The sequence below is a fragment of the Pan paniscus genome, chromosome 16 (genome assembly GCF_029289425.2).
Source record: "Pan paniscus chromosome 16, NHGRI_mPanPan1-v2.0_pri, whole genome shotgun sequence".
Classification (NCBI taxonomy): Eukaryota; Metazoa; Chordata; class Mammalia; order Primates; family Hominidae; genus Pan; species Pan paniscus.
This window is the reverse complement of record NC_073265.2, coordinates 70,678,484-70,702,241: the sequence shown is the minus strand read 5'-3', so window position 1 is coordinate 70,702,241 and position 23,758 is coordinate 70,678,484. Positions and strand designations below refer to the sequence as shown.

Genomic DNA, 23,758 nt, shown 5'->3' with positions numbered 1-23,758 from the left:
ATTCTGCAGGAGACTATAATTGTGAATACATGTCCAACAAAAAGAGTAAACCCTAATGCAAACCATGAACTTTTGTTATTAATAATGTATCAATATTACTTCATCAATTGTAACAAATGTACCACACTAATACAAGACACTAATAATAGGTAAAGCTGGGGAAGGATGTGAAGTTATATATATGAACTATATGTACTTTCCACTCAACTTTTCTCTAAACCTAAAAACTATGCAAAATAATAAAGACTATGAATTAAAACAACCAGAAAAAAAATTAGAGAAAACTGTGTCTAAAGAAATAAAGGAAACGATGAGAATAATGTCTCACCAACTACATAATATCAACAAAGAAATGAAATGATTTTTAAAAAACCAAATATAAATTCTGGAGTTGAAAAGTACAATAACTGAAATGAAAAAATGTCTATGGGTGCTCAACATTGTATTTGAGTAAGCAGAAGAAAGAATGAGCAAACTTGAAGATAGGTCAATTAAGATTAGCCAATCTAAGAGAGAGAAAGAAAATGGAAAAAAAAAAAAAAACCCAGAGCCTCAGAGATCTATGGGACATCATTAATTGTGCCAACATATGCATAATGGAATTCTAGAAGGAGAGGAGAATGAGAAATGGGAAGAATATTAAAAAAAAAAAGAATGGCCAAAAATTAACAAATTTAATTAAAAAAATTTATTTAGACATGAAAGGAGCTCAACACACTCCAACAGGATACACTGTAAGTGATCCACACCTATGTACATCATAGTCAAACTGTCAAAAATCAAAGATGAAGGGATTTTTGAAAGCAGAGAGAAGCTACTCATCATGCATAAATTATTCTCAATATGATTAACAGCCAGTTTTTCATTAGCAATCACAGAGGCTAGAAAGCAGTAAGATGATATATTTAAAGTGCTGAAAGAAAAAAAAAGTCTGGCAACCCCAAATTTTATATCCAGCAAAACTAATCTTTAAAAGTTTACAGAAATTAAGAAATTCCCAGATAAAAGTTGACGCAACTGGTCATTAGCAAACCGTCTCTATAAGAAAAACTACAGGAGGCTCTTCTGCACAAAATAAAAGGACACTACTGAGCAGTAACTTAAAAATTATAACGGAATACTATGAAGCAATAAATAGCATCAGTAGAGGTAACTACATAGGTAAATATAATATACTGCACAAATATATTTTTGGTTGTAACACTTCTTTTTTTTTCTCCCTAAGTGATAACTGCATAAATAGATAATAAATTTGTGTTGATGGGCATACAATACATTAAAATGTAATTTTATGGCAATAATAGCATAAGAGTGGGAAAGAATAGAGCTGTATAGGAGCAAAGTTGTATAGACTATTAAAATTCAGTTGGTATTAACCTAAACTAGATTATTACAAGTTTAGATATTAATTATAATTCCCCAGGGCAACTACCAAAAAAAATTCAAAAGAATATATAGTGAAAAAAAACAAGTGAACTAAAATGGGACACTAGAAAATCTCTACTCAACACAAAAGAAGGCAGTAATAAAAGAACAGAGGCACAACAAAAGCAACAACAAAGAGAAAAAACTCAGAAGAAATATAGAAAACAGAAAGATGGAAGACGTAAATCATACCTCATCAGTAATTAAATTACATGTAAATGAATTAAATACTTCACTAGCAGAAGAAAGGAAATGAGAAACATTATAATGGATATAAATGAAATAAAAAATAGAAAAACAATAGAGAAAATCAATAAAACCAAAAGTGGCTTTTTGAAAAGATTGGGAAAACTGACTATCCTATAGCTACACTGAGCAAGAATAAAAGAAAGAAGACTCAAAATACTAAAGTCAGGAAAAAAAAGTGGACATTACTACATATCTTACAGAAACAAAAAGGATTATAAGAAAATACTACAACCAATTATATAACAACGAATTAGATCATTGAGAAGAAACTGACACATTTCCAGAAAGATAAAACTTCCAATACTGACTCAAGAATAAATAGAAAATGTTAATAAATCTATTACAGGCAAAGAGTTTGAATTAGTAGTATTAAAAATTCCCACAAAGTGCCATGACAGGGATATTGCTTAAACAAAAAAAGAAAAAGCAAAAAGAAAACCCCCATAAAGAAAAGACTAGATGCTTGTTCAGTGATTGCTAACAAAAGTTAAAGAAGAATTAACATCAATCCTTCTCAAACTCTTCCAAAAAATAGAAGAAAAAGAAACACTTCTCATTTTCTAAGGCCAGTATTACTCTAGACAGGTATCACAACAAGAGAAATTATAGACCAATACCCCTATGTATACCAATGAAAAATCTTCTGCAACAACTTTCAGATTGAATATAGCAACATATAAAAGGGCTTATCCAAATGCGATTTATCCCATTTTTATGGATTCAAAGACAATATTGTTAAGATGGTAAAACTCCACAAATTGATCTACAGATCCGATGCAATTTCTATCAGGATGCCAGCTGCCTTTTTTTCCCCCCAAATTGACAAGCTTAATATAAAACTCATATAAAAATTCAAGGGACCCAGAAGAGCCAAAACAATCTTAAAAGAACAAATTTGTAAAACTCATACTTCCATATTTCAAAACTTACTATAATAAAGGTACAATAAACGAAACTGTGCCACTGGCTTTAAAATAAATATATGGATCAGTGTAATAGAATTGAGAATACAAAAATATACCCTAACATTTATGGTAGATCAATTTTTGACAAAACTACCAAGACAATCCAGTGGAGAAAATTTCAATATTTGTAAATCATATATAAAGGACTAATATTTAGCATATATAAAGAACTCTTACAACCCAACAACAGAAAGACAAGCAACCCATTTAAAAAGTAGACAAAGGATTTAAGCAAACATTTTTCATAAGAAGATATACAAATGGCCAACAAGCACCTGAAATATGCTCAACATCACTAATCATTAGGAATAAGAAAAGTCAAAAACAACCTTCAGATACCACTTCACACCTACCAGCATGACTATAATAAAAAAGATGGATAATAACAGATGTTGGCAAGAATGTGGAGAAATTGGAACCATAACACATTGCTGGTGGGAATGTAAAATGGTGCCGTCATTTTGAAAAATAGTTTGACATTTTTTCAAATGTTAAACATACAGTTTAAATCATGTTGAGTAAAAAAAGACAAACACAACAATTCCATTTACATGAAGTTTAAAAGGCAAAGCTATAGTGCAGAGATACATAGGTGGTAAAACTATAACCAACTTTTTAAAAAAAATGATTATCATTAAAGCCAAGATAATAATTACTTTAGGGGTTAAGAAGAGGCTTTTGGTTTGAAACAAGCACATGAAGGGAACTAATGTAATGGTAATGCTATATTTTTTGGTGTGGGTGATCGTAATCTGGCTGTTAATTTTATCATAATTCAATAAGCTTGCACAATTACATAGTGTGCACTTTTCTACTAAGTGCTATATTTCATAATAAACACTCATTTTAATGTGCAAGTGAAAAATCTATGAATAAAATGTACTATAAGCTACTTAATCATTCCCATACTGTTGACATTTTGATTGCTTTCAATTTTTTATTATTCTTAACAACATAGCAATTAAGGTTTTTGTGCAAAATTCTCCATATTTTTTATTATTAACTTGAGATGAATTTCCTTATGTGGGAATATAAAGGCAAAGGATTCAAACAATTGCAACTACAAATGCTCAAACATAGTTTTTCTTTCTTATGCTACATGTGGTTTATTTCAACCCAATGCTCAGTATTCCAAGACCTTTCTGAATTCTGATTCTGTCCTGTTACTATCTCCTATCCTTTCAAGGTGTTCCCAACTTCCTCTCAGCAGGCTCATCAATCCCTTACTGCAAGCCCAGGCTTGGAAAGTGAGCTTGCTTCTGCTCCTACATAGTTACCTGTATCAATGTTCAGGACCACGTTGAGAGCCCTTCTGATAAGGAAGGGACTCCTGTGCCTGAGATTTGTGGCCTGTGCCTTCCAGACGGCAATGCATTCTGAAAACTCTTACTATGCAATGCCACGGCCACTGTCAAATAACAACGTTCAAAAAGTTAAAAACATGACATGGCTAAATACAGATTGAGCATATGTCAAGTATTTTATTCAACTCATTAATTAATAAGGGACCGGCAGGATGGTAAAACTGATTCAAAGAACAGTTCAAGGAATGAAGATTGATGGATGTATTAGTCTGTTTTCACACTGCTACAAAGAACTGCCCAAGACTGGGTAATTTATAAAGAAAGAGGTTTAATTGACTCACAGTTCAGCATGGCTGGGGACGCCTCATGAAACTTGCAATCATGGTGGAAGGCAAAGGGGAAACAAGGCACCTTCTTCACCAGGCGGCCAGAAGGACAATGAACGCCAGAGAAACTACCAAACACTTATAATAACATCAGATCTCCCGAGAACTCCCTTGTTACGAGAACAGCATGGAGGAAACCACGCCCATGATTCAATTACCTCCACCTGGTCTCTCCCTTGACTTGCAAGGATTATGGGGATTACAATTCAAGATGAGATTCAGGTGGGGATACAGCCAAACCGTATCAACAGAGTTAGTTCAAAAATACTGAAATGAATTTGCTAACAGATATAAAACTATATAGTGTCTCACAGGGTGATAAAATAATAACAGAATAAATCTTTTTACCAGGCAGAAATCTACAAATTAACACGTAATTTCACAGTGTGTGGGTTTTAATCAAGTGGAAATAATCAGTCAAACTCAGGTGTACTCTGCTACTAGTGAAATAATCCTTAGGGAAAGGATTGTAAAACAATGCCCCCACATGACATTGAACATCAAAAGTACATGCATTCATACTTTGGCTTTACTTCCAAGTGTTGGATAACTTTTTCCAACACCACTTTTTTTTCAGCAGTCTTGAAAAATCACTGGGTCTGTCTTTTGCTATTTTGAAAATCCTGAAAAACTGGGGTAGGTAGTAAAATTCAATGCAATTTTACTATTTAAAATTCAAGTCACTACATAGAACATGTATTATTTTTTTCTTCCCAAGGCCAATTCAATTCTTTCATTATCTGAAAGCTCACAAGAAGTCAATTGTTTTGCTTTCTGAAGCCACTGATGTTTAACAAGGTATAAGAAACTTCCTATCTTGAAGTGGTCACGGATAGAACATATGCCCAAGAGTCTCCTAAAATCTCATTCAGATAATTGCTTTAGGTTCACATGTGCATTTTTGTTAAAAAGAGAACAAAGTTCTATGATCAGAGGGTTAAGAAACACTGCCAAGTGGGGCTCCTGCAGCTAGTACTTCCATGGAGTTAGTCGCCACATTGCAGGGTGCCTTTACATTTTCCTCACACGTGTTCTATTGCCTTCTTCAGAATCACTGGGTATAAACTCTGCTTCTAGTCACATCCCTGCTATCCACCAGCCTGGAAGCATCTGCGTCCTTCTTATGACAAAAGGTACCCATATCACTCCATAGTACCAATACACACACACACACACACATACACACACAGAGTATAACACTGCCAAAAAGGTAAAGGCACAAAAGGCTGCCAAATCCCTGGCTGTTATACTTAGCAAATACAAAAACCAAAAAGCCCTGCTGTTATTGAAGTTCTGCTCATTTGTTAACATAATTCCTTTTGCTCTAAATTTTATTTGCAGTCTGTCTTTATTAAGAATTCAAACACACCCTAATGTATCATTTACATTATGTGAATATGTGTTTAGCATAAGGCTATTCCAAGGTACCAAGAGTAATTGATGCTAAAATTATATTTCCTGTGTAATCTGTAAAATAAAAGTTCAAAACCCATATGAAGGCAGGAACAATCTGTCAGCTTGTTGCAGGTGCAATAAGCCACGTTGTCATTTGGTCAGCCTAAAACAAATGAGTCGAGCAATGCCATTATAGGCCATTTTCAACTCACAAATTTCATTCCAATTAAAGACTAGGGTTTCTCATTGCAGAATGGGTTCTGTCTATAATAAGCTTTATATTTAAATACACCCCAAGATACTATTTTTGCTAGGATTTTTTTCTTATTTGCATAAAAGGCCTGACAGGCAGCAGAAAGATAGGGGATGGGAAAGATAAAGGGGACATAAACGAAGATTCTAATCTCTTTCCAATAATGGATAAATAATATCTTAGAGAATGGCAATGTAATAATAGATCCCATTTGCTGAACACTAAGTGTGGGGCAAACGTTATACTATAACCTTGACAGATATTTGTTCATTCATTTATTTAATAGCTGTTGAGTGCCTACTATGTGTCAAGAACTGCCTTATGTGTCCTAGAACATAAAATATACAGTTTATACCCTCACAGTGTTTATATGCTAAAGAGAGCCCATAAACACAGAAATAAATACAACTACTGCACACACACACACACTTATATAATTTTTTTTTTTTTGAGACTGAGTCTCACTCTGTCGCCCAGGCTGAAGTGCAGTGGCGCGATCTCTGCTCACCGCAAACTCCACTCCCCCACATTCACGCTATTCTCCTGCCTCAGCCTCCCGAGTAGCTGGGACTACAGGTGCCCGCCACCACGCCTGGCTAATTTTTTTGTATTTTTAGTAGAGACGGGGTTTCACCGTGTTAGCCAGGATGGTCTCGATCTCCTGACCTCATGATCCACCCGCCTCGGCCTCCCAAAGTGCTGGGATTACAGCCACACACGTATATAATTTTAACTTGAAACATGCTTCACAGAGGTGATTGAATTGTGCTGGAGAAAGACTGATTTGGCCAGATGGTCAAAGCCTCTCTTGGAGGTCTCATGAGAATATCTGGAAAAGCTTTCTGGGTAAAGAAACAGCAAATGTCAAAGTGTTGAGACTGAATAGCGTTTGGCACGTTTGAAAGATCCAGAAAGAAGACCAGTGGTCATGGGGATAAGGAGAAAAATGAGGAGAGATTAAAAAGCCATTTGAAAGTTTAAGTAAAAGAATAATGTTCATTTTTCAAAGCTCACTCTGGTTGCTCTGTGAGGGCTACATGGTGAAGGAATGGAGGGGAAGCAAAGAGGCTGGTTAGGAGGCTGTTGGGTTGGTGTGGATGGAAGATGATGGTGGTTGTGACTGGGCTTATCAGCGAGCATGATGAGGATCGGCAGAATTCTGGTTATATCTTTTATTTTTGAGATGGAACGATTAGGATTTGATGATGAATTAAATATCGGGTCTGAGGTCAAGGGAGGAACCAGAGACAAATACTATGGCAAAATAGAAGTACCCCTGCCCTCCCTACTCCTCTTCTCATAATGGAAAAATTGACACAAGATATTGGAAATTCACTGAGTGTGGTGACTCATGCCTGTAATCTCAGCTACTTGGGAGGCTGAGGTGGGAGGATCAATTGAGGCCATGAGTTTGAGATCAGCCTGAGCAATACAGCGAGACCTTATCACTAAAAAGAAAAAGAAAATAGGCATCAGAAATTCACCATAGCAGCCAAATAAATGTCCCACTCCAGTGCAATGCAAAACATGTCCAATTTAACGAAAATCAATAATGAACTTTTCTATAAGAAAACCATCTAGCCAATTGACAAATATTTTTGAATATATATCTATACACACACACATACATATACATATATATATATATAAAGATTATTAAGGATAGTTAAAGGATTCCCCTCAGATCCCAACAGTGGAATGTAAAGGAATCAATATAATCAAAAAGAAATTTGAAATTTTATTTTTGGTAGCTTTCATAATATACCTTTTCTTCACCAATTCTATGTCTTGGAAAATATTGTAAGGAAATAACCAAATATGGAATTAGACTTATGTTCAAAAACATTAACTATAATGATAATGAAGGGAAATTAGAAATAATATAAATATCCAATGATAGAAAATGACTAAATATATTACAGCCATTTATGCTGTCATTAAAATCATATTTTGGAATCTTTTTTGTCACTATAAAGTCATCATGATGTAAATAAAATGGAGTTCAAAAGCATGATAAAAAATGCTACATGGATAATAGATAAACATGTATGAATGCAAATAACAGAAAGTAGAAAGCTAAAAGGTTAATAATGGTTTTCTCAGAGAGGTCAGATGATAGATTATTATTTCCAAAATCTCAACAATGAACATGTATTACTTATATAATCAATAAAATTATACAACTTTTGCAAGCCCTAAGAAGTCCATAGAACTTTCTGGGATCCAATATGTGCCCCTTTGTGTCAAGATATGACAGTTGCAACCAGACCTGGAAATTTTTATGGACTCCCGAAGATAATTCTGCTTGTTGCCTGATTTTACCTCTCTGAACTTAGTGATGTTGGCAGGGTTCCTCTGGGAGTCGCTTAAAGTCATTTTGGGTTTGGATTTTTTTCTTATTTGCCTTACCTTATAGATTATCTTAGTTCAGGCTGCTATAACAAATTGCCATAGACTGGGTTGCTTAAACAACAAACGTTATTTCTTACAGTTCTAGAGGCTGAGGAGTCCAAGATCAAGGTGCTGGCAGATCTGGTGTCTGGTGAGCATCCTCTTCCTGATTTGCAGATGATGCCATCTCATTGGATTCTCATATGGCGGAAAGAGGGCAAGAGAGACAGCCCTCTTGGATCCCTTTTCTAAGAGCACTAATCCCACTCATGGGGGCTCTGCCCTTGTGACCTAATTATCTCCTAAAGCCCGAGCTACAAATATCTTCACATCGGAAGTTAGGATTTCAACATCTGAATTTGGGGAAGCATAGATATTCAGTCCTCAAAACATATTGCTTGGCCTCTCCCTTCATCTGGTCCTGGCTGCACAAAATTGTGCTGGAATTTCTTGACATTGGAGGCATGTTTTCTTCTGCTGGTAAAATACTTCCTCCTTGCAATGCTCCTTTCATGATTTAAGTGGTAATGTGTGAAACGTGGAGTCAATTCGCTGTGTACAGATCATTTCGCACACAGGCTTTTAGTGGCCTAGCCTCTCTGGCTCCCACTTTGCCAGATTTTCTCACATCCCAGCAGGAAAAAGACAGAAGAGGAGCCTTCTAGGTCACAGAGACTGAAGAACAGCAGAGCATCATTTCAGGGAGATCGAACACACTTGTTTTTACCATTCTCTCTTCTGTTATCTCACCAAACCAAGGCACCCTTTTCTCAAAATGTGGGAAATGAATGAAACCAAATATGCACTAACAAACTTCTGTGAGCTGATCGTATTTAGCCAAGTACAAAAGCACATGTACAGATGATTAATTGCTGCCCAAACTCAAAATGGAGACCAAATTTTCAACCCATTCTGGGTGCAAAGTCTGACTTAAAGATTCGTGCATATGAGATCTGCAAGTTTTTTCCAAAAATAATCATGTCCACAGATTCCTATCATCATTGTATTGATTCTCAAATTTTATTTAATTTTATTTTATTAAAGTCCTTAATGAAAAACTTTTCTTGCACAATCATTATATCTCTTACGGCTCTTGTGTGGCTTTGAAGGAAAAATAATACTATGAAAAGATGGTTGCTGAAGGGTAATTTAATCAGCATTCTCATAAATTATACAACTTTTCTGTCTCCTTTGCATAGAGGGAAAAGTCTTAGGGCAGAAAGAGTGTCTTCCATATTTTAATTTGATTTCCAGGCCTAATTATATTTTGCTTAAACTCAACACACTCGTGATTTTACAAGGACGACAATCTTGTGGGATGAAATAAAGCTTTGTAAAACTTATGCATTTACTTTTCTTTGCTGGAAATTGAATTCTCACTATAATCAAGGATACAGTCCACAAAGGGAACTTATTTAATTTCTATGTTAAATCAAAGACAATGTAAAGCTGATAAATTTACTACAGTCTCTTTGAAAAAAAATAAAAAGTGTAGCCAGAAAAATTACCAAGTATGAGCAACAGAATTTTAAAAAGCCAGTTTCTATCAATTTTTCCAGGTATGCAAGCTCACACCTTCTCCCTCAAACCACCAGTTATATCAAAAAAGGTTTTAAAATCCTGTCAAGGTAGTTAGAACAACATGTTATCCAAGTAGATACTTTGAGTAGTTGTTGAAAGGGAAGCCAATAGCTAGCAGTAGAGAAGTTATGGGGAGTCTTTATTATAAACAATGAATCTAGGGATTTATGAGCCAAAGAGCCTGGAGCTGAAGATATCAGGAACAGGTCAAAGTAAAAGCAGATCTGATTTATTGCAAGAACGAAAGGAGAGGGTCAGTATCTGCTCTTATTGCACGGTACTGAGACAAGCCAGAACATTCAAAGTCTCAAGAAAAGGCAGAAAAGCAGCAGTTCTATTTATTTCAGAATTATCTAAATGCAACTCTTTTTCAAGTTTCACTTCTTCCACAAAATTTTCTCTGGACAGTTTACCTACCTGCTATTACTCCTCTGATCCTATACAACATGCACTGTCTACAAATGACAAGCTATATTATGATTTATTATTTAATGTTTTATTTATGTACGTATATATATCCCTCCTGGTTCTAAGGAGGATTTACAGGTACTTATTGGGTATTATCATTTAGTTTCTCATGTCTTCTCTTTGTGTACAATTCCCTATTGGTTATTCCTCCATCAGATTGACTGTGCTTTCCAAACTCAGCATGGCTGTAGCAGACCCAGTAAGAGGCTACTTTTGTCCTTGCTCTCAGAGCTCTGGTTTTGTTCTGGTTTCCACTCTTCCTCCATGAGACAGAAACACAGAGCCTCAACCTGCATCCCCAGGGAAGAGTCCTGGTGGGTCCACACCAATCACAGGGAGACACATGGAGAAGAGGGGAAAAAGCATCCTCCATTGGCTCAGGAGTGGGCATGAGACAAAGTGCTGACTGATGAGGGGTGGACAGAGTCTCTCAGGAGATTCTGGTAAAATTTTCCACATTCTTAAGAAGGACACATGAGAAAAGAAGGCTTTTTCCTGCTTTGGGACACTGTCTAAATTAATGACAATCCTGGAGCTACTGACACCCTTTGAAACCATGAGGGAAAGCAGCCTTATGATGAAGCTGATGATAAGATGGCAGAGAGATGAAGATTTCTGGGTCTGTGCAGACACGAAGGTGTCTTTCAGCCACCAAAAGCGCTGTGCCCTCTTTCTTTCTCCTCTGGACTTCCAGTATGAAATAATACATTTCCTTAGGACAATTTGATCCTGGGTGACCCTTTGCAGCCATAGTTGTCCTAACTGATGGCCTAGCATAACTCTTGACACATAGTAGGTGCTGTATTACCATTAATTGATAAACTGGATCAATAGTTCAATATATTATTTGCTTTTATAATAGTTAAGATCGCTCTATCATAAAATAAGAGAAATTATCACAAAATAGTATATTTGATTAGGTATCATGGAAACTAACATCTGTTTTAAATTTGTAATAAGAAAATAATACTACAGCAAAAACCCTGTGTAAAGATATAATATGACATATTATGATTTTACATGTTATCGTGACATAATATGGTTTTAGACTATAGTTACGAATATTAGTTACTAGCAAACTTCAACATATAAGAGCTGTTTCTTTCTAAAACCAAGAAAAATAGATTATAGAATAGGTTATTATTTAATACAACAGTGCTATATTTCCACAACACTAAAATTTTTAAAACAATTTTACATATATGAGTTTATTTGTAATACTTTATACACTATTTCATTGTCTCATGCCTAAAGCAGTTCATTATAAATATTAGGAACTTGACATGTCATTTGTGAATGAATTAAAAAAAGCGTGTTGTTAGATTATTCCATGGTTTCAAATGTCTCAATTTAATTTTGCTTCTGTTTTACCTGCCTAAAATAGGTCATATATTTTCATGAATAGCGGAGAAGAATTATCCCAGGTTTGGACTATTTTTTAAGGGTTTTAGACAATTTTTTTCATTTTGCTTTCTAACATGAAGCTAAGGAGACAAACCCTTTACTCTCTAATTAAAACTCACAGTTTCACAGCTGAAATAGGAATTGAAGAGTAAATACGTACTTCAGTTTTGGTAACCATAGTTCTAGCACAGTGACCCGAGCTCAGTTGAACCTGACTTCTTAAGCACTCTAACATTGGTTAGCTCCAGCACGTTGAATCTGCTGTTGAGAATTAATGTCACAGAGGGCAATGGAACAGATGCAAGAAAACAGATTTGGTCTCCATTTTCTGTGACCAGAATACATTGTCTAAACCCTGAGACACATGGCATCAGGAATCAACGTTTTATTTTCTTGGTCTCGGTCATGTTCTGAAACATGAACGGAAACTCCAGGAACTGTCCCGCTGAGATCATTCGTAAGGAGAGGTTAAGGGCCTCAGCAATTTCAGGGTCTCAGGTTACAGTTTAGAGCAAAATGCTGAGCAGAAAAGGGTGAATTAGCAGCGCAAAGCCTTTTTCTTGCTTTTACCAGATTGTGCCTTGGGAGTAGGATATAGGATGACTCCATTTGTGAAGTCACATTCACGGAAATAAGGATACAGGGAAGTAAAGATTAAACAGGATCCATTAAAACACTGACTCCTTTTCTTTCTGAGAATGTGGACATTGAAATATTTAATTTGTCGAGGAGATGACATAAAGAAAACACTTGGATATCTAGAACTTGTACTTACTTAGTAGGCATATTGGTCTGCTCGGGCTTCCATAACAAAATACCACAGACCAGGTGGCTTAAACAGACGTTTATTTTCTCACAGTTCTAGAGGGCGGGAGTTCACGATCAAGGTGCCAGCAGAGTTGGTTTCTTGTTAGGCCTTTCCTCCTGGCTTGTAGATAGCCATCTTCTCACTGTACCCTCACAGGACCTTTCCTCTTTGTATGCACAGGGAGAGAGAAAGAGAGAGAGAGAGACTGATTTGGTTTCTCATCCTCTTCTTATAAGGACATCAGTCTTATTGGATTGGTGCCCTACTCTTATGACCTATTTAATTTTAATCATCTCCTGTAAACATCCTGACTCCAAATACAGTCATATTGTGGGTTAGGGCTTCAAGATATGAATTTTTGAGCACGGGGGCAGGCGACAAAATTTAGTCCATATCAGTAAGTAAACATGAATTTTCCTGCATGTGAAGTGTGGTCGTTTGTTAGGGCTGCCATAACAAAATCCCAGACCGGCGGCTTAAATGACAGATTTATTTTCTCACACTTCTGAAGACTGGAAGTCCAGGCTTGAGGTGCTGACTGGGTTGGCTTCTTCGGAGGCCCCTCTTTGCGGCTTGCAGATGGTTTTCCTCTCACTGTGTCCTCACACAGTCACTTCTAGGTCTCTGGGTCATATGTGTTCTAATCTCTTCTTCTTACAAGGACCCCAGGCAGACTGGACCAAGGTCCACAGTAGCAGCCTCAACTTACCTTCATTACCTTTTTAATGGCCTGTCTCTAAGTACTGTTACATTCTGAGATATTGGGGCTTAAGACTTCCACATTTGAATTTGATGGGGACGTAATTCAGCCCATAACATGAAGTGAGAGATGCTGAAATTAGAGGTGCTGTATTGAAGTAAAAACCTTGCCATGGTGGTATCAATTCATGATAAAATCTACTCAGTCAGCAGTACTCAAGACTTTGAGGACATGTCCATAAGAGTTGTCCAAATCTTACCAAATCTGTTGTTTTTCTTCCTTCATTATCTTATGGACTAAATAATCACAAAATCATATTATATTGCATAGTGGTTCTATTAGCATTCAATGCTAACATGCTTATACATTTCCATATTTTTGGTATTTGATTCATGAGTGTTTTTGTTGTTGTGGTGGTTTTTTTTTTTTTTTTTGGAGCTGGAGTCGCTCTGTCGCCCAGGCTGGAGTGCAGTGGTGCGATCTCGGCTCACTGCAATCTCCACCTCCCAGCTTCAAGCCATCCTCCCACCTCGGCCTCCCCAGTAGCTGAGATTACAAGGGTGTGCCACCAAGCCTGACTAATTTCTGCATTTTTTTTTTTAGAGACGGGGATTCACCATGTTGGCCAGGCTGGTCTCGAACTCCTGGCCTAAAGTGATCCACCCACCTTGGCCTCTCAAAGTGCTGGGATTATAGGGGTGAGCCACTGTGTCCAGCCATGAGTTTTTAAATGCCTAAGCACATGGTACATTTTTCATTAACATTATGTTGTTGCTTCCAAGATTAATTGCACTGTGGAAACCTAATGTGTCCTGTATGAAAAATAATTATTTTTAATTATTTGAAATGTGTTGAAGATTGCTTTATGTCTTAGACTTACCCAAATTTTGTAACTGCTCCATGTGTATTTGAGGAAGAATGTATGCTTTGATCGTTATGTGCTGGTTCCATATATAGCTATTAAATCTAGCTTATTAATTGTGTTTTCAAATTTTCCAATCTGTGTGACAGGTGTGTATGTATATGTAAGTGGGGGGCTGTATGTCTGCTCAGCCTAAAATTACTGAGATGGGTAGTGAAATTTCCTAATATAATGGTGAATTTGTCACATTTTCCTTGTAATTAGTTTAACATTTGTTATATATATGTGTGTGTGTGTGTGTATATATATGTGTAAATATATATGTGTGAGTGTGTGTGTGTATATATATATATTTGAGACAGGGTCTTTCTCTGTCATCTAGACTGGAGTGCAGTGGCGCCATCTCAACTCACTGCAACCTCTGCCTCCAAGGCCCAAGCGATCCTCCTGCCTCAGCCTCCCAAGTAGCTGGGACCACAGGTGTGTACCACCACACTCAGCTGTGTTTTATATATTTTGATGCAAATTTAGGTGGTTGTGTTTAGTATTAACTTTCTCTGATGAACTGAAACTTTTACCATTCTTGAGTAATTTCATACACTTGGTGTTTTGTCTCAAAAACCACTTTGTTCGACACTAATATAAAGATATCAGCTTTTGATTAGTATTTGCCTGCTGTACCTTTTTTCACCTTTTACTTTTGACATTGCTGTCACTGTTGTGTTCTTGTGTTTTTAGTTTCTCATAGTCAGCATGTAGGTAAAGTTGGTTTCCTTTTCATCTTCTAGCACACTTTCTGCCTTTTAACAGATGTGTTTAGACCCTCTGCCTTTTTGTGTTATCAATTACTTGGCTTTACTTATCTTAAATGATTTTGTGCTATTTTAATATTTTTTCTGTCTTTTTTCTGCTTTTAGATTAATTGCACACATATATTCTTACTCTATTATCTCTTGCCGACTATGAAAGATATGAACACTATTTTTATTCTTTTAGGAGTTCATGTCATTCTTCATTGTAGAAATCTCAAGTTATTTTGCTAAAGGAAAACTAAAGATGATTGAAAACAAAGATTGAGCACTGAATAGAAAAAAAAAAAAGCTGTGCTGTCAAGCCAAGGACTAGGTCCAACAAAGTCAAAGTTGACTTTCAGGAATGAGGTAGGGAGAGGAGAAATGTGGTAGGTCTTCTAAAACTGAAAGACTGTGGCCTGTCCCTGTTCCATATCAATAAGGAAAGCAAAGCTGCAGAGTGTCGCTGGCTGACTGACAATGTTTGAGTTTGTCACTAGGTGAGTTCTGGCCGGGTTGAAGGTGGTCTGTTGTGTGCATGTGGTGTCAGTCTGAGGATTATGGAGTCAAGGTGCCTCTCCTTTGTACATTACAGGCCATGGACAGGATATGTTGGCCAGTCAGGGGAGCACCGGGTAGGTAAGCCAAGTGACCAGGTCAGGATCTATTGGTCTCTTTGATCTCTTCAATGAAATTCCAATTGGATGTTAAACCCTCTTGTTCTATCCTGCATGTCTTTGTGTATCATATCTCTTTCATTGTCTCTAATTCCTTGCCCTACAGTGCTGCCTCTGTGCAGTGTCTTCATATCTGGTGTACAGCTTGCAGTGACAAGAATCTTCAGAATACCTAGACCACCATACTGAGAAGTGTTAAGAAGTGTTTTTAATCAAATTGAATATTAAATTTCAAGTATATTTTAATTGTCTACTGAAAGATAGTTTCTCCCCTTTCATTTATTATAGTAACATTTATAGAGAAATTATAATATGCAAGGCACTATGCTGTTTCATAGGTTTTATCCTATTTAATCTTCAAAATCATGCCGGGAGGGTACAAAAGGATGCTGAGTAGGACTTTTCATTTCCTCACAATTTCGGTGACAGCTAAAGCCAAGAGCAACAGGTGCAAAATGGGGAAATAAGCATCTCTCGCTCCTGAGATTAGCCGGAAGGCCCAAGATGGCAGGACCCAGGGAGAGAGGCACTAGATGGACAAGCTGAACTCCCACCATTTCATAAAGCAGGTGTGCTTGAGAGCCCATGGACCAGATGGAAAACACAGAAAGCATCAAAACTATGGCACTCCTAAAAGGCCCTGCCTGGGGGCTTGCCTATAGCAAGGGAATCTCACCCAACAGGACGAAGATCGTGGCAGTAACTAGGGCAGGAGCCGCGAGAGATGTCATGAGAAGGCAGCCAATGATTTTGTCTGTTAGAGTTATGATAACAAAAAATAACACTAACCAGGTCACTTATAAACAACAATCATTTATGTCTCAGTTCTGGAGGCTGGGAAGTCCACGATCAAGGCACTATCATATTTGGTGTCCACAAAGGCCCTGCTTCCTCCTAGATGGTGCCTTCTTACTGTGTCCTCACAAGTGGAAGTGGCAAGGCCACTCTCTGGGGCCTCTTTTATAAGGGAACTAATCCCATTCATGAGGGCTCCTGCCTCATGACCCACTCACCTCCCAAAGGACCCATTTCATACTGTGTCAGGAATTGGTGGGTTCTTGGTCTCGCTGACGTCCAGAATGAAGCCGCCAACCCTCATGGTGAGTGTTACAGTTCTTAAAGATGGTGTGTCCGGAGTTTGTTCCTTCAGATGCTCAGATGTGTCTGGAGTTTCTTCCTTGTGGTGGGTTAGTGGTCTCGCTGACTTCAGGACTGAAGCTGCAGACCTTCGCAGTGAGCGTTACAGCTCTCAAAGGCAGCGTGTCTGGAGTTGCTTGTTCCTTCCGGTGGGTTTGTGGTCTCACTGGCTTCAGGAGTGAAGCTGCAGACCTTCTCGGGGAGTGTTACAGCTCTTAAAGGCGGCACGTCTGGAGTTGTTCCTCCCTCCCGGTTTGTGGTGTCGCTGCAGACCTTCCCAGTGAATGTTACAGCTCATAAAGGCGGCACGGACCCAAAGAGTGAGCACCAGCAAGATTTATTGCTAAGAGCAAAACAACAAAGACTCCACAGCCTGGAAGGATACCTGAGGAGGTTGCCACTGCTGACTCAGGCAGCCTGCATTTATTCCCTTATCTGACCCTACCCACATCCTGCTGATTGGCCCATTTTACAGAGAGCTGATTGGTCCGTTTTGACAGAGTGCTGATTGGTGTTTACAAACCTTTAGCTAGACACAGAGTGCTGATTGGTGCATTTATAATCCCTTAGCTAGACACAAAAGTTCTCCAAGTCCCCACCAGATTAGCTAGACACAGAGCGCTGATTGGTGCATTTACAAACTTTAGCTAGACACATAGTGCTGATTGGTGTGTTTACAATCCTTTAGCTAGACAGAAGAGTTCTCCAAGTCCCCACCTGACCCAGAAGCCCAGCTGGCTCCACCTCTCAATGGCACTCTCTGCGCGGCTTTGCAGCATGTAGCCCAGGCACTCTGGCAGCCCAGAGGGAGCTCGTCCCCATATCAAGCCCAGCATGCGCCGGCGGGCCACGCCCAGTGCAGGGCGCTGAGCCCGCGCCCACCAGGAACCCGCGCCAGCCCACGAGGGACACGCACAGCCCGGGCTCCCGCCCACGCTTCTGCCTCCACACCTCCACGCCAGCAGAGGGAGCCGGCTCCGGCCTCGGCTCCCAGAGAGGGGCCCCCACAGCGCAGCGGCGGACTGAAGGGTTCCTCAAGTGCGGCCAGAGCGGACGCCGAGGCTGAGGAGGCGCCCAGAGCAAGCGACCTTGTCACCTCTCAATACCACCATCATTTTGGAATTTCAACATATAAATCTGGGGAGACACATTCAGACCATATCAGCCAGGAAGGTCGTGTCTCTCACCAGTCAGGGTACAATGGAACATGGTGGTGGTGGTAAGAGGCCAATGAAGAGTCCTTTGAGGAGCCTCATCAAAGGACCTGCATGTGGCCCCTGCCATGCCAGAGGGCATGGCCATCCAGAGAGAATGACAGATAGCACCAGCCAATTAAAAAGGTAGTTTCCCCTTTGCCTCCCTCCCCTCCCAGTTTCCCCAGCCCTGGAAGAGCAAGAAATAGAGCCAGTAGAAGAAAGGAAAATAAAAAGAGGAGGAAGAGAAGAGCCAAGCACAGGAAAGGAGAAAGACTGACCATGCCTGCTTTCTGCACTGTGGCTTTTTTTTTTACGGGGCCCAGGGGTCAGCATAAGCTGAGGGGAGATGGAGGGATGGAAGATGAGGAGACACATGTTTCACACTGGAGAATGTCATCCAGTTTCTATTTAAACCAGACAGGATTTTTACAAAACATTTTAGTGTGGACATTTTCAAATCTGTACAAAAGCAGAGAGAAGAGTACAATTACTCACCAAGCGCTCATCATCCAACTTCGACTATTATCAATCTTTTACTGGTTGTGGTTTCTCTCCCCTTCTTTTTTTTTTCTGGACTATTTCAAAATCAAACTTTACATACTTTATCATTTCAAACTTTAAATATAACAATGCCACTGTTATATTTAACAAAATACAAAGTAATTATAATTGACTTTTTGATACCCTAAATAAAATGAGGCTGCTCTTATGGTTGAAAATCAATGAGAAGCTGGGGGAATCTGCCCAAGATTCCATCCAATGATGGAAAAAGGCAACATGGCTAAACGGTGTGAAGATAGTGGTAGGGGAAAAATAAAGTTGTTTACTAGATAGTGGCAAGTTCAACATACTCAACAAACCAGTCATTCATGTTTGAGAAAAATGTAAACTCTGCATTATTGATAATTGGTCTGGCACATACCAAAAAGGGGATACCGGGCCTAAATATGTAGTTTTGAACTTCAGTAAATAGCAATGCTCTCTAGTGATGAAATTTGCTTCTAGGTGTTTCTTTGCCGAAGACTTCCTTTTTCTACAATAATTCACATTCCCCAATAAAATATCATTTAAAATGGGCAACTTGCTATAGATGTTATTGTTCAATTCTTGTTCAATGATATTGCTTAATCTTTTTAAAGACCTCAGTTTTTTCATCTGTAAAATGGGGATAAAACTAGCATCTATCAGATAGGGTTGTGTGAGATGAAATTTAAAAAGCAATGTGTGTAAGAATGTATGTAGTACTGTGCTTGGAGCATAATAAATGCTCAATTTATCCATTTATTTATTCAACACATATTTAATTAATTGTTTTGATTTAGCAGGCATTCCCCAAGGGCTAGGAATGTAGCATTGGACAGGAACAGACACATTCTGTCTTGAAGGGTACATCACAATGGAGGTGAAAGAGGCTACATAACAAATCACCCAGTTCATCACTTAATTACAACGGTAATCGATTTGATGAAGAAGTACATAGTGAGATTACAGTGGAACCTGAGCTAATCTGAAAGTCTGAGAAAGCTTTCTGGATGTGCTGACAGATGATCTTTTCCAGCTCATCTGGCAGTCTGTTAGAGATAATGCAATTTGCAGTATACATGCCTATAAATATAGAAAGAATCCAAGGCGTTTTTCTCCCTCCTGGACTGGTGAGTTGGTGGATGTCCCATGTGGTTGTGCAACTGTAAATTAAATAGCAGAATAAACCTGAGACTGTACCAATTTTATTCTGCTCTTTTTGAGCCGGGATATACTTATTCTCATAGAAATAGTACACCCTTATGTGCAATTGTTTATCAGCAGGATCCTGTGCCTTTGGGTTCTCTTTTTCATCATTTATTTTAAAATGTTCCACTCTTTTATTACTGTGGAAAAGATATTCTTTTAAGTTATCTATAATCCCCTGTTATACACTGTCTTTTCCTAAGGCACAATTCAGTTATTTGTGTTAATATAATGTTCTCTGGTAATGGCTTTGATCCCAAATCTCATTTTTTAATCAAATTTCATAACCAGAAGAAAATAGAGAAATGGATCAGCCTATTGTCATCATTCATTCTTTTATTCAATCTATATTGAACCTTCTACGTGCCACACACTCTTCTAAAAGGTGGGGATACCGTGGGAGCCAGACAGAGGGAATTCCTGCCTGCTTCAACAATAACTGTAGGGAGGGAAGGCAGACAATCAAGTATAAAATGAGACTGTTTTATTCACATAAGTGCAGAGGGATGAGAGAGTGAGTAACTGGAAATAATTTTAGATGGGATGGTCAGGAGAGATCTCTCGAATGGGGTGACATATGGCTAACAGATGAGACAAAGAGTCCTGCAGTAAGCCGGGAAAAGAGCATTTCAGGTTCCCATTTGCCCCCTGTGCTCTGGCCCCAGCAAGTGTCTCAATGTTGCAGAAGTAAACCATGACTTTTAGGATTAATAGCTGTTAATGCTGCTCTTGGGGAGTTGGGATACACCCTAGTCTTCACTGGAGTGTAGTATCCTTGTGGACGCCAGATGGGGCAGGGCCAAGGAGGAAGGTTCCCTTTAGGTTTCCTTTGATAGAACCTGTCTCTGAAAGGTAAGCTAGAAGCTGATGGAAGAAAGGAAGGCAAGTGGCAATTGTTGGTTAGAACTTTATCCTGCCAACTCCCTGCTAGCTGGCCCATGCCATTCGTTCATCTGTTTAGGGGATAAAAAGTGTATGCAAGTCTCTGATTGCATGAAGATGCAATGAAATTCACCTTGTATTTACTGAATCATCTCTCAGGCTTTTCACAAATAATCAACTGCTATCGTCAGTTTTCAATATGGTCTTTTTCTGTAGCTTTATGACAGACAATAGCAGGACTTGCTGTCTTAAAAGACAATGAACTACAAAGTCTAAAATTGTGTAGCTTTTTCTTTATTTTCTAGCAGATATCTTTGCTTATCTGACTGCACTGCAACAAGAGCTTCACAAGTACATTCTGTAGTAACACATCTTTGAGCACTTACCCAAATTTGTTCCAGAGACAGCCAAGAGAACCACCCTCTCCACTCTCCAGGGGCACAGCAAAAATACAAAGCCTGCCTGTTTACATCACAGAGTTGCACAATTGCAAGTCTGTAACAGCAACCGGCATTAACAAGGAGCGTCAGGCACCTCCCTTCCTTGAAGGAGCTCGCAGATGTAACTTTGTGACAAACAGGGCGTTTTCTCTCAGCCTGCTCCTCTCTTGTCAGCAACACAAAGGCTCCTTGGCAATGGAATTGTTTTTCTCAGTTCTCTGGTGCCATCTGGAGGTTTGATGTTAGATTCACAGCCAATAATTTAATTCTGCAAACAGGTCCAGGTGTGTGGCAAAGAGGCTTGAGTGGGTAACTCATAAATTAAGATCCTTAGTCTGCATCCTTAAAGGGAAAGTGAAGCACCAAGCTGAGAAAATGATTTAGGTACTTTTGACAACACGTTCTTCTTAATGTAAAAATCAAACAGCAGTAGCTATCATTTGTTTAAAGGGGTGGAAAAGAAGGCGCTATGTAGATGGGTGGTCTACATTTTAAGGGCTCATTAGGCACTGTTCATTGCTTCACTTCACTGACACTGGGTAGACTTGAAGCTTAAATTGCATTAGCCCAAGTTCAAGTGTTAGGAGGACAGCAGGAAAATATTGTAGAGGTTTTTTTTAATATTATATTATATTATATTATATTATTTATTTATTTATTTATTGAGACAGAGTCTCTGTCGCCCAGGCTATAGTGCAGTGGCACAATCTTGGCTCACTGCATCCTCTGCTTCCAGGGTTCAAGCAATTCTCCTGTCTCAGCCTCCCAAGTAGCTGGGACTACAGGTGCGTACCACCAAGCCCAGCTAATTTTTGTAATTTTGGTAGACACAGTGTTTCGCCCTATTGGTCAGGCTGGTCTCAAACTCCTGCCCTTGTGTCCGGAGTTTGTTCCTTCCAGTGGGTTCATGGTCTTGCTGATTTCAGGAATGAAGCGTGACCTTCACAGTGAGTGTTACAGCTCTTACAGGTGATGCGGACCCCAAGAGTGAGCAGCAGCAAGATTTATTGTGAAGAACGAAAGAACAAACCTCCCACGGCCTGGAAGGGGACTTAAGCAGGTTACCGCTGAGGGCTGGGGTGGCCAGCTTTTATTCCCTGATTTGTCCCCTCCCATTTGGTCCATTTTACAGAGTGGATTGGTCCATTTTACAGAGTGCTGATTGGTCCATTTTACAGAGCACTGATTGGTCCATTTTACAGAGTGCTGATTGGTTCATTTTACAAACCTCTAGCTAGCTATGGAGCACTGATTGGTGTGTTTTTACAGAGCACTGATTGGTGCATTTTACAAACCTCTGGCTAGCTACAGAGCACTGATTGGTGCATTTTACAAACCTCTAGCTAGCTACAGAACACTGATTGGTGCGTTTTACAATCCTAGCTACAGAGTGCTGATTGGTGCATTTTACAATCCTTTTGTAAGACAGAAAAGTTCTCCAAGTCTCTACTGGACCCAGAAGTCCAGCTGGCTTCACCTTTCAACCTCAGGTGATCTGCCTGTAGAGCCTGTTTATGTAAGGGCATGAGTTCTGAAGACAGTTTGCATTGGTTCAAAGATGGGTGGGATGGCAGAGGGGTCCATGGTCTCCATGAGGTTGCCTGTTGGAGAAGGAATGGGGTATGTTGTGATGAAAGAATATGCTGCACTGGACATTTTTTTCTTAAATTCCCATCAACACCAATTGACTTCTGAAACAAGGAAACATTCTTGTTATCTTAGTAATTGTTATTATTATAATATCGGTAATATCCTCTGATAATTATGCTGCATTTTATAGCTTGTAAAGAACTTTCACATATAGCAACATCAGAGGATTTTAATTTTTTATATATATTGAGTTAATATAAGCAAAGCACCTTGGACAGTACTTGGCACATAGTCAGTGCTATATAAATGTTTAGTAGATCATTATGATGAGAGGCAAATGGTCTCTAGTTACCTTGAATCTAAAAAGAATTTCTTCATAGTCTGTTACAGCCTATTAATGTGACTTTAAAACATAGCCAATATAAGATTCTCTCTTTGATGAGAAAAGTAAATCATTGCCTGGAGAAAATGAAGCTCTTGAAAATCGAGCTGTTTGTCCCATAACTGAATCTTAATAAATCCTAATATCACATTCTTAACATTAAAAATTATGATCCTTAAGTGATAAATTCAAGCCACTTAAGATATAGACTATTTTCTGAAATGCACTCCAAAATGGGTGTAACTGAATTTATTGAACCATCTAAACTAAATAAGCCACAACACAAAATGGTGTTTTTCTCTCATCTTTGCTTTCAAACTTGATTAGCTGCATCTCTCTTTTCCATCACTTAAAGATGCTTTAGGCAAATCCCATAGCTTTTTGCTTACTTTCAGTTACTCAAGCGATATTTAAAAGCACACTCTCGTCCGGTTCATTTTAAGTTTCAATCACTCACTCAACCTCATATCCCCTCTCTTGCTCCCCAGAACCAGCCAGGCAGCAGGTGAGACTTGAGTGCAATCTATGTTCTCTCATGCCCGCCTTCCCTTCTCCTTTTTGCTTCCACCTTTGGACAAGGAGAGAAGGAATTACAGAAGAGGGGCAAAGGTGTTTTGTTTAACTGGTGTAATGTCATTCTCTCTCAGCAGACGCGCTCTGTATAGGAGGCTGGCTATTTTGGAGACACGGGTGTGTTCCTTAGGAGACTCTATAGGCGGCTTCCCCACGCACATTATCTTTACT

General features: G+C 38.7%; 1 long non-coding RNA gene across 1 annotated transcript in view; it reads right to left on the bottom strand.

Moving 5' to 3' along the window:
* The window catches only part of LOC129394066 (uncharacterized), a 56,852-nt gene extending 34,210 nt beyond the window's left edge, over nucleotides 1-22,642 (bottom strand). The window contains exons 1-2 of the long non-coding RNA XR_008621270.2: nucleotides 20,989-22,642; nucleotides 12,597-12,795 (exon numbers count right to left, since the gene is read on the bottom strand). This is a non-coding gene — a long non-coding RNA (uncharacterized LOC129394066). The remainder of the gene's footprint in view (nucleotides 1-12,596; nucleotides 12,796-20,988) is intronic.
* Between the last annotated feature and the right edge of the window lie 1,116 nt (nucleotides 22,643-23,758).